Genomic DNA, 10,007 nt, shown 5'->3' with positions numbered 1-10,007 from the left:
GAGAGCCAGACAAAGACACAGACCCAAACTTTCCCTCCCCTGAGCTTTGAAAAATCCGGTTTCCTGATTGGTCCTCTGGTCAGGTGTTTGGTTCCCTTTGTTAACCCTTTACAGGTGAAAGAAACATTAACCCTTAGCTATCTATTTATAACAAGCCTTACCTGCCTTGGCTCTGTGCGGCTCCTGGAAGTGGCCAGCATGTCTCGCCCCTACATGCAGGGGCGGCCAGGGCGTCTCCACGTGCTGTCCCCACGCCCCACCCCAAACGCCGACTCTGGGAATTGCAGTCAATGGGAGCTGTGGGAGCAAGCAGGGGCAGCATGCAGAGCCATCTGGCCACCCCTGAGCCAAGGAGCCGGACTGCTGGATGCTTCCGGGCGCCAAAGCCTGCACCCCCTGCCACACGCCAACTCACTGCCCCAGCGCTGGGCATCGTCCCGCACCCAAACTCCCTCCCAGAATACACACCCCTCACCCCCTCCCACACCCCAATCCCCATGAGCCCCCTCCTGCACCCCAAACCCCTCTTCCCCAGCCCCACCTGAGATCCCGCACCCCCAGCCAGAGCCCTCACCCCTCCCATATCCCAACTCTCTGCCCCAGCCTGGAGCCCCCTTCCCACCCTGAACCCTCATTTCTGGCCTCACCCTGGAACCCACACCCCCAGCTGGAGCTCTCACCCCCCTCCCATCCCCCACCTAGAGCGACCAGACAGCAAGTGTGAAAAATCAGGATGGGTGGGGGGTAATAGGAGCCTATACGAGAGAAACACCAAAAAATCGGGACTGTTCCTATAAAATCAGGACATCTGGTCACACTACCCCCCCTCCTCGCCCCCTACCCCAGCCTGGTGAAAGTGAGTGAGGTTGGGGGAAAGCGAGTGACAGAGGGAGTGGGGGATGGACTGCATTGGGGGCAGGGTCTCAGGGAAGGGGAAGGGCGGGGCAGGAGGGGCGGGTGTTTGGGTTTGTGCAATTAGAAAGTTGGCGACCCTGTGGCAGAGTCCCCTGGGGCAGGTAGGCCTGGCCTAGCCCTTCACACTGTGCTCACTGTAGCTCATCTTCTCTCCTCGTGGGCCTGCGGAGGAGGGTGTTACCAGATCTGCCCGTTACTTTGGGGTGCGCTCATTTATTAGGGTTATTCTTGAGGAGGGCTGGGGGTTCTGTAATTCTATCAATGTGCTGCTTGTGTCATGTGTGTTCTCATACGGAGCTCTGCTTCTCCCTGCTGCAAGTTCCCTCCCAGTGGAGCCGCCCTGCAGGACTTAGGTTCCCCAGGGCTGGGTTCCTCCAGCCCCAGAATCTCTCTCTCTCTCTCGCGCTCGCTCTCACACACACACGTGTCCCCAGGCTCATTCCTATGCCATGGGCACAGCACTGGAATAGAGCAGGCCTGAGCAGATTGGGTTGAGCAGCACTTTCAAGCTGCCACCCTCATATGTCCCAGGTTCAGCACATCCCTATTCTCACCTTCACATTGCAATTAGGGTGACCAGAGGTCCCGATAAAGTCGAGACCATCTTGATATTTTGGTGTTTGTCCTGCATCCCGACCAATCTTTGGTCAGGACGCAATTTATCCCGATATTTCGTTCCACCGTCAGCACTCGCCTTTTATTTATTTATTTATTTATTTATTTAGCTGCTCCGCCGGCAGCAGTCAGGTCTGCCAGCGGATGTCCCCCGCCATTTGTCCCGATATTTTCTCCCTCTCATCTGGTCACCCTAATTTCAATTGCCCTAGTAGTAACCCACTTGATGAGCAAACCCCACAGGATTTTGGGCGCTGCAGGAATCTGTAGCTTAGGTACGAGGAGCCTTGCTGCAGAGAAAATGAGGAAGCCAAAAAACACCCACAAAGGGGAGAGAGAGACAGAGAGAGAGAGGAGCAACCAGTTTAATCATGAAAGTTATTTATTGCCTGGAATAACCATAGGGGAGCCAAACAAGCAAAACAGGGATAATATTAAATCTAACTTCAATTTGATGATAAAACTCAGGTTTAGAAAACTCTCACTGATCCCACAAGTCAGGGTCGGAAGGCTACACCGAGAGAGAGACAGAGAGAGAGCTGGGTTCTCATCACTCCTTGAAGCTTGAATCGATCGGGACTCCCAGGTGGTGGTGGTAGCTGAGGGTAGGATAACCAGACAGCAAGTGTGAAAAATTGGGACAGGGGTGGGAGTAATAGGAGCCTATATAAGAAAAAGACCCCAAATCAGGACTGTCACTATAAAATTGGGACATCTTGTCACCCTAACTGAGGGTTCACCAGAGTGCTGGAAGCAGGCAGAGCCCCCAGCACGATTAGTCAGGAGAAGATGAAGGGAGAACACTAGATTTGTTTATGGGTAAACTGCTGGCTCAAGGGAGAATAACAAGGTTGTTTTGTTCAGGCTAGACATGGGAACTGCTCATTCCTGGCTATGGGCGGTGTTCCTTGGAGGGATCTCACAATGCAATTAGGGAGCTTCACTATTTTGGATCCCAAGAAAGGATTGAATTGGTCTGGTAACTACTGAGCTGGGTGTGTGCAGGTGGGTTCATTAGTTGGGGATTGGTCCTGCTTTGAGCAGGGGGTTGGACTAGATACTTCCTAAGGTCCCTTCCAGCCCTGATATTTTGTGATTCTATTAACATCTGGAGCAGAGATACAAATAAAGAAAAAATACATAATTGGAGATATATCTATCTCCTAGAACTGGAAGGAACCTTGAAAGGTCATTGAGTCCAGCCCCCTGCCATCACTAGCAGGACCAAGTACTGATTGTGCCCTGGATCCCTAAGTGGCCCCCTCAAGGACTGAGCTCACAGCCCTGGGTTTAGCAGGCCCATGCTCAAACCACTGAGCTATCCCTCCTCCCACCCCCTCATGCCCTGCTTTCCTGGTCCCAGAGTTCTGTGCAGCTCTTGCCTTGGAGTCTGTTCTCCATTCTGCATGCTAATGGAGATGCCTCCCTGTCCCATCTACAATGCAAATGAGGCTAGGGGAGTTGCTTTAATCCTGTCACCCTTGTCCAGAAGGGTTTAGTGTGTCTCCCACTGCATTCTCATTGTTTTTTGTAAGTCTTTCTTCTGATTCATTTTCGTTCAAGGAGAGGCGGGGGGCAGGGGGGTCTTTCGTGAGTCAGACAGGCTGGGTTCTGCGACCTGGTTACCCGAGAACACAGAGCTGACAGGTAACAAGTGAGACCAGGAAGGGACTGTAAGACAGGCCCAGAGATAGGCGAAGGTGGGAAGTAGCCCAGGACGGACACAGGGGAGCTGAATAGATGGACCTTAGCTCCTTGCTCCAGGTCCTTGGGCTGGAACCCAGAGCAGAGGGTAGGCCTGACTTCCACTCTCGTCCACCGAGGACCCCCGGAGATGTGGGCTGGAAGGCCAGTAGAGCCGAGGTCAGGCTGCAGACTTAGGATGGAGCCTCCAGAATGTGGTTGCACTGGACTTGATTTGCCCGGGAGCACATGACCCGGCCAGAGGGCGAGTCCCAAGAAGACGTGGGCTGCCCCTTGGCTAAAGGGGCTGTCAGCATGGGCACCAACCCAGAGGAGAAGACTCTGCTACTGCCCACCCAGCCACCAAGGGGCGTGCTGGTGGTGTAACCTTTCTCCAGAGCCCTTGGCCAGTGTCACCACCTGAGAATCTGGGAGTGGCTGAGGGTCCAAACCCACCTCACATGGTGAAGGTCTTAGCCACAGACCTGCCCCATGGCTCTGGCTCCCCCAGACCATCGGCTTACAGTCAGCTGTGGGGACGCTGGCCCATGTGATCTCTGGGGCAGGTGGGCGCTGGCTTCTCCACAGTGGGATACGTGTGCATGAGCACGTGACAGCGACAGAACAGAGCAGAAATTCACAAGCCAGCGTGACAATGAGGTTGCAAAAGTTGTTTAAAGCCAGGAAGGGCAAGAGGTGCCTTCTTGTCAACAGTTGGAAATGGGCCATCCTGATTATCAATACAAACGTTTATTTTTCTCCTGCTGATAATAGCCTACTTTTGCCGGCACAAAGTGCCCGAGGGGGGCAACAGCAGGGGGGTCCGTTGCCCGGTGTGCACCACGCCAATGAACACACCAGGGGTGGAGAAGCAAAACACAAGTTTATTTGAGCTCAAATAAGGTGCGAGGGAGAATGCAATCTCAAATCCTGCACACTTAAAACAAGCAGTTTCTTCCTTTTATATCCCAGTTGTTTACTACAAAACTTTTTCTTGCTGACTAACTGATCTTTCACTCCCCCCTCCTTTCCCATCCAGCTGCAGTATCTTTTCTCACTCAATCTTTTTGTCTTCCCCCTCCTTCTCCCCTTTCTGCTGCAGAGACATGTATGCTGTATCTAAGAGTGGCCTTGAAACTTGCTTCAATTTAGCTTCCAGTGTATTACAGCAGGGAACTGGCTATTACAATCAGAAAACTAACTGCTGACATTACATTTTACAGCTATTAACACATTAGGTTACACTAGGTTACACAAAGTGTTAAACATGGAGGAACAATTGGTTCATTGAGGCCTGAGCAGGAGGGCTTTATCGACATTCGTGGTCTTCCATTTTCCCGAGTTACCTAGATTTATGCCTAGTGACACCAACACTACTTAACTGATCACTTCTCGTTAGAGTTGGTATGGCAACACCTATTTTTATTCATGTCCTCGGTGTGTATATATCTTCCTGCTGTAATTTCCACTGCATGCATCTGATGAAGTGGGTTTTAGCCCACAAAAGCTTTATGCTCAAATAAATTTGTTAGTTCTCTAAGGTGCCACAAGTCCTCCTGTTCTTTATACAACTTTATACAATTTTTTCCTCCCTTGTGACGGTGCTGCCCGTGGAGGCTGAGGTCACTCAATCAGGGTTAACTGCAAACAAAACGGGGCAGACAAACCCCAAAACGCTGGTGGATTATTCCAATACTTAGATTTACCAACCAGCACTACAGAACAGCTTCTATAGTACCTCACTGGTTACTTAGAAGTTTAAACCACCGCAGTTTCCCTTAAAGTGCCCAGCCTCAGGCCTCCTGTCCAGACACACCTGTCAAAATATGATGATAATTCCTGAAAATCTTATCTTCATCATATAAAAGAAAAGGTCTTCCAATCCCAAAGGATCAGCCACATACCCAGGTCCAATTATAACTTAGATCTTACCCACAATACACGCTATTAGCCCAATTCTTATTAACTAAGCTAAAATTTATTAAAAAGAAAAGAGAGAGAGTGTTGGTTAAAAGATCCATATACATACAGACTTGAATTCAATTCTTGAGGTTCAGATACACAGCAGAGATGAGCTTGTAGTTGCCAAAAGTCCTTTTAGAAATAGTCCATAGGTTATAGTTCAATGTCCATATTCAGGTGACTCCAGTCAGTGACATAGGGATCTCAATCCTTGTGGCTTAAGGTTTCCCCCTCTTGAAACCCAAAGCAGATCTGAGATGAAGAGGATCCTGTCCCAGGGTCTTCATATATTTCCAGCAGCCTTTTGGCCTGAGAAAACAACAGGCTTAACTCCTTCTCCCAAACATCCTGGCAATTAGCACAGGGTAATTTATCCATTGAAACAGTTCAGATACAGGTGACCACAACCTTCAAAGAGACACATATAGACAAAAATACTATTTCACTTAAGTATCATCATAAATGTTTATATTTCCTGGCTCCTCTGCCTGGAACCGGCTGGTCAGGTCACCGGGGTCCTCTCCCCGCAGCTCATTGTCCCCCACTGGCCAGAACCGGCTGTGTCTCCTGAGCTGGGTCTCCGGGTTGTCAGGTCATCAGTTGCTGGGGTCTCCATTCTCTAGGCCATTGGCTGGGGTCCCAAGTTCCCTCTCCGGTCCTCTGTAACAACAAACTCCCTCTCCCCTCACCTCGTTAAACCAGTAACACCTGGGGACACTGGAAAACACAGAAAACCCAAGAAAACCCCCCACTTCGTCACAGTGGTGGCAGCATCTACCCATCCAAGGTCAGAGAGAAGCTGTGACCTTGGGAGTTTAATACCAACCTGGAGAGGCCAGTATTAATTTTTAGAGTCCTTGCGGGCCTCACCTTCTGCACTCGGAGTGCCAGAGTGGGGAATCAGCCTTGACAGAGATGTAGGACTAGAATGGCCCAGCTGGATCACTGAGTCCAGTGTCCTGCTGTCGCAGGTAGTCCTGGAGCGTCAGCTGCCTCCCTCTGTATTGCGTGTCTGAGCGAGCGGTGCGGGGCACAGGCTGGCAAGGGAAAAAGCAGTTCCTGGAAATTCTGTCTGAGATCCAGTCACTGCCAAGCTGGCAAAGTCCTTGGGATGCCATGGCTGCGTCTCATCCTTTGCTGCTGCTACAGCCTCTCGGGGTCAGGCCCCTCCACCTCCTGGAGCCGCACCTCTCTGAGCCTTAGCACGTCTGTCTCTGCCGTGGGCCCCCTCAGGGAGTCCACGTGCTCTGGACCCCATGGGCCTCCTCACCCCCAAAGGGGCTGATGCAACCCTGTTCTCTAGCCCGGAGCGACTCTCAGCCAGCATAAAACAGGAGGGTTTATTGAGAGTTGAACCCAGCACAGGAAACTCTCAGGGCCTCAGGCCTGGCCTCTCACAATAACAGCACATCCCAGTCCCCCTGCAGCCAGGTGGGCTCTGCCTGCTTCCCCTCTCCAGCCCAGAGCCCTCCTACTTCCCAGCTGGGCCTCCGATATCCCCGGCCCCAAGCCCCCCTTCTGTCCATTGTCTTCTCTCCAGGTAAACAGGGTCATAAAACAGGAAGGCCTGAGTCTCCTCTCCTCGCAGCTCTCCTCTGGCTCCTCTGCCTGGAACCGGCTGGTCAGGTCACCGGGGTCCTCTCCCCGCAGCTCATTGTCCCCCACTGGCCAGAACCGGCTGTGTCTCCTGAGCTGGGTCTCCGGGTTGTCAGGTCATCAGTTGCTGGGGTCTCCATTCTCTAGGCCATTGGCTGGGGTCCCAAGTTCCCTCTCCGGTCCTCTGTAACAACAAACTCCCTCTCCCCTCACCTCGTTAAACCAGTAACACCTGGGGACACTGGAAAACACAGAAAACCCAAGAAAACCCCCCACTTCGTCACAGTGGTGGCAGCATCTACCCATCCAAGGTCAGAGAGAAGCTGTGACCTTGGGAGTTTAATACCAACCTGGAGAGGCCAGTATTAATTTTTAGAGTCCTTGCGGGCCTCACCTTCTGCACTCGGAGTGCCAGAGTGGGGAATCAGCCTTGACAGAGATGTAGGACTAGAATGGCCCAGCTGGATCACTGAGTCCAGTGTCCTGCTGTCGCAGGTAGTCCTGGAGCGTCAGCTGCCTCCCTCTGTATTGCGTGTCTGAGCGAGCGGTGCGGGGCACAGGCTGGCAAGGGAAAAAGCAGTTCCTGGAAATTCTGTCTGAGATCCAGTCACTGCCAAGCTGGCAAAGTCCTTGGGATGCCATGGCTGCGTCTCATCCTTTGCTGCTGCTACAGCCTCTCGGGGTCAGGCCCCTCCACCTCCTGGAGCCGCACCTCTCTGAGCCTTAGCACGTCTGTCTCTGCCGTGGGCCCCCTCAGGGAGTCCACGTGCTCTGGACCCCATGGGCCTCCTCACCCCCAAAGGGGCTGATGCAACCCTGTTCTCTAGCCCGGAGCGACTCTCAGCCAGCATAAAACAGGAGGGTTTATTGAGAGTTGAACCCAGCACAGGAAACTCTCAGGGCCTCAGGCCTGGCCTCTCACAATAACAGCACATCCCAGTCCCCCTGCAGCCAGGTGGGCTCTGCCTGCTTCCCCTCTCCAGCCCAGAGCCCTCCTACTTCCCAGCTGGGCCTCCGATATCCCCGGCCCCAAGCCCCCCTTCTGTCCATTGTCTTCTCTCCAGGTAAACAGGGTCATAAAACAGGAAGGCCTGAGTCTCCTCTCCTCGCAGCTCTCCTCTGGCTCCTCTGCCTGGAACCGGCTGGTCAGGTCACCGGGGTCCTCTCCCCGCAGCTCATTGTCCCCCACTGGCCAGAACCGGCTGTGTCTCCTGAGCTGGGTCTCCGGGTTGTCAGGTCATCAGTTGCTGGGGTCTCCATTCTCTAGGCCATTGGCTGGGGTCCCAAGTTCCCTCTCCGGTCCTCTGTAACAACAAACTCCCTCTCCCCTCACCTCGTTAAACCAGTAACACCTGGGGACACTGGAAAACACAGAAAACCCAAGAAAACCCCCCACTTCGTCACAGTGGTGGCAGCATCTACCCATCCAAGGTCAGAGAGAAGCTGTGACCTTGGGAGTTTAATACCAACCTGGAGAGGCCAGTATTAATTTTTAGAGTCCTTGCGGGCCTCACCTTCTGCACTCGGAGTGCCAGAGTGGGGAATCAGCCTTGACAGAGATGTAGGACTAGAATGGCCCAGCTGGATCACTGAGTCCAGTGTCCTGCTGTCGCAGGTAGTCCTGGAGCGTCAGCTGCCTCCCTCTGTATTGCGTGTCTGAGCGAGCGGTGCGGGGCACAGGCTGGCAAGGGAAAAAGCAGTTCCTGGAAATTCTGTCTGAGATCCAGTCACTGCCAAGCTGGCAAAGTCCTTGGGATGCCATGGCTGCGTCTCATCCTTTGCTGCTGCTACAGCCTCTCGGGGTCAGGCCCCTCCACCTCCTGGAGCCGCACCTCTCTGAGCCTTAGCACGTCTGTCTCTGCCGTGGGCCCCCTCAGGGAGTCCACGTGCTCTGGACCCCATGGGCCTCCTCACCCCCAAAGGGGCTGATGCAACCCTGTTCTCTAGCCCGGAGCGACTCTCAGCCAGCATAAAACAGGAGGGTTTATTGAGAGTTGAACCCAGCACAGGAAACTCTCAGGGCCTCAGGCCTGGCCTCTCACAATAACAGCACATCCCAGTCCCCCTGCAGCCAGGTGGGCTCTGCCTGCTTCCCCTCTCCAGCCCAGAGCCCTCCTACTTCCCAGCTGGGCCTCCGATATCCCCGGCCCCAAGCCCCCCTTCTGTCCATTGTCTTCTCTCCAGGTAAACAGGGTCATAAAACAGGAAGGCCTGAGTCTCCTCTCCTCGCAGCTCTCCTCTGGCTCCTCTGCCTGGAACCGGCTGGTCAGGTCACCGGGGTCCTCTCCCCGCAGCTCATTGTCCCCCACTGGCCAGAACCGGCTGTGTCTCCTGAGCTGGGTCTCCGGGTTGTCAGGTCATCAGTTGCTGGGGTCTCCATTCTCTAGGCCATTGGCTGGGGTCCCAAGTTCCCTCTCCGGTCCTCTGTAACAACAAACTCCCTCTCCCCTCACCTCGTTAAACCAGTAACACCTGGGGACACTGGAAAACACAGAAAACCCAAGAAAACCCCCCACTTCGTCACAGTGGTGGCAGCATCTACCCATCCAAGGTCAGAGAGAAGCTGTGACCTTGGGAGTTTAATACCAACCTGGAGAGGCCAGTATTAATTTTTAGAGTCCTTGCGGGCCTCACCTTCTGCACTCGGAGTGCCAGAGTGGGGAATCAGCCTTGACAGAGATGTAGGACTAGAATGGCCCAGCTGGATCACTGAGTCCAGTGTCCTGCTGTCGCAGGTAGTCCTGGAGCGTCAGCTGCCTCCCTCTGTATTGCGTGTCTGAGCGAGCGGTGCGGGGCACAGGCTGGCAAGGGAAAAAGCAGTTCCTGGAAATTCTGTCTGAGATCCAGTCACTGCCAAGCTGGCAAAGTCCTTGGGATGCCATGGCTGCGTCTCATCCTTTGCTGCTGCTACAGCCTCCAGCTGGTTTGAGATTGGGCTTGGACTTTTCTGCGTCCTCTAAGTTGGGCCTGAGAGCCCCAATTCCCACATGTCCTTCGCTTACCCTAGTAAATGTATGTTGTGGAGTCAAAATTCCCCGCAGTACATCAGAAAGGCTTGCCTGGCATCTGGTGCTGGCAGACGTTGTTTGAAAGCCCTAATCCTGCAGACACTTGTGTACGTGTGTAAACATGAGGAAAACAGAAATTAATGGACCACAGTTGGTGTGTTGGACATTAGACCTAATTGGTGGACAAAATAATGAGGGGATGAACTATTTTTAATTTTAACCATGCTA

This window comes from Chelonoidis abingdonii, chromosome 5 (assembly GCF_003597395.2).
Source record: "Chelonoidis abingdonii isolate Lonesome George chromosome 5, CheloAbing_2.0, whole genome shotgun sequence".
Taxonomy (NCBI): domain Eukaryota; kingdom Metazoa; phylum Chordata; order Testudines; family Testudinidae; genus Chelonoidis; species Chelonoidis abingdonii.
The sequence above is the reverse complement of the archived record's forward strand: the minus strand, read 5'-3'. Positions refer to the sequence as shown.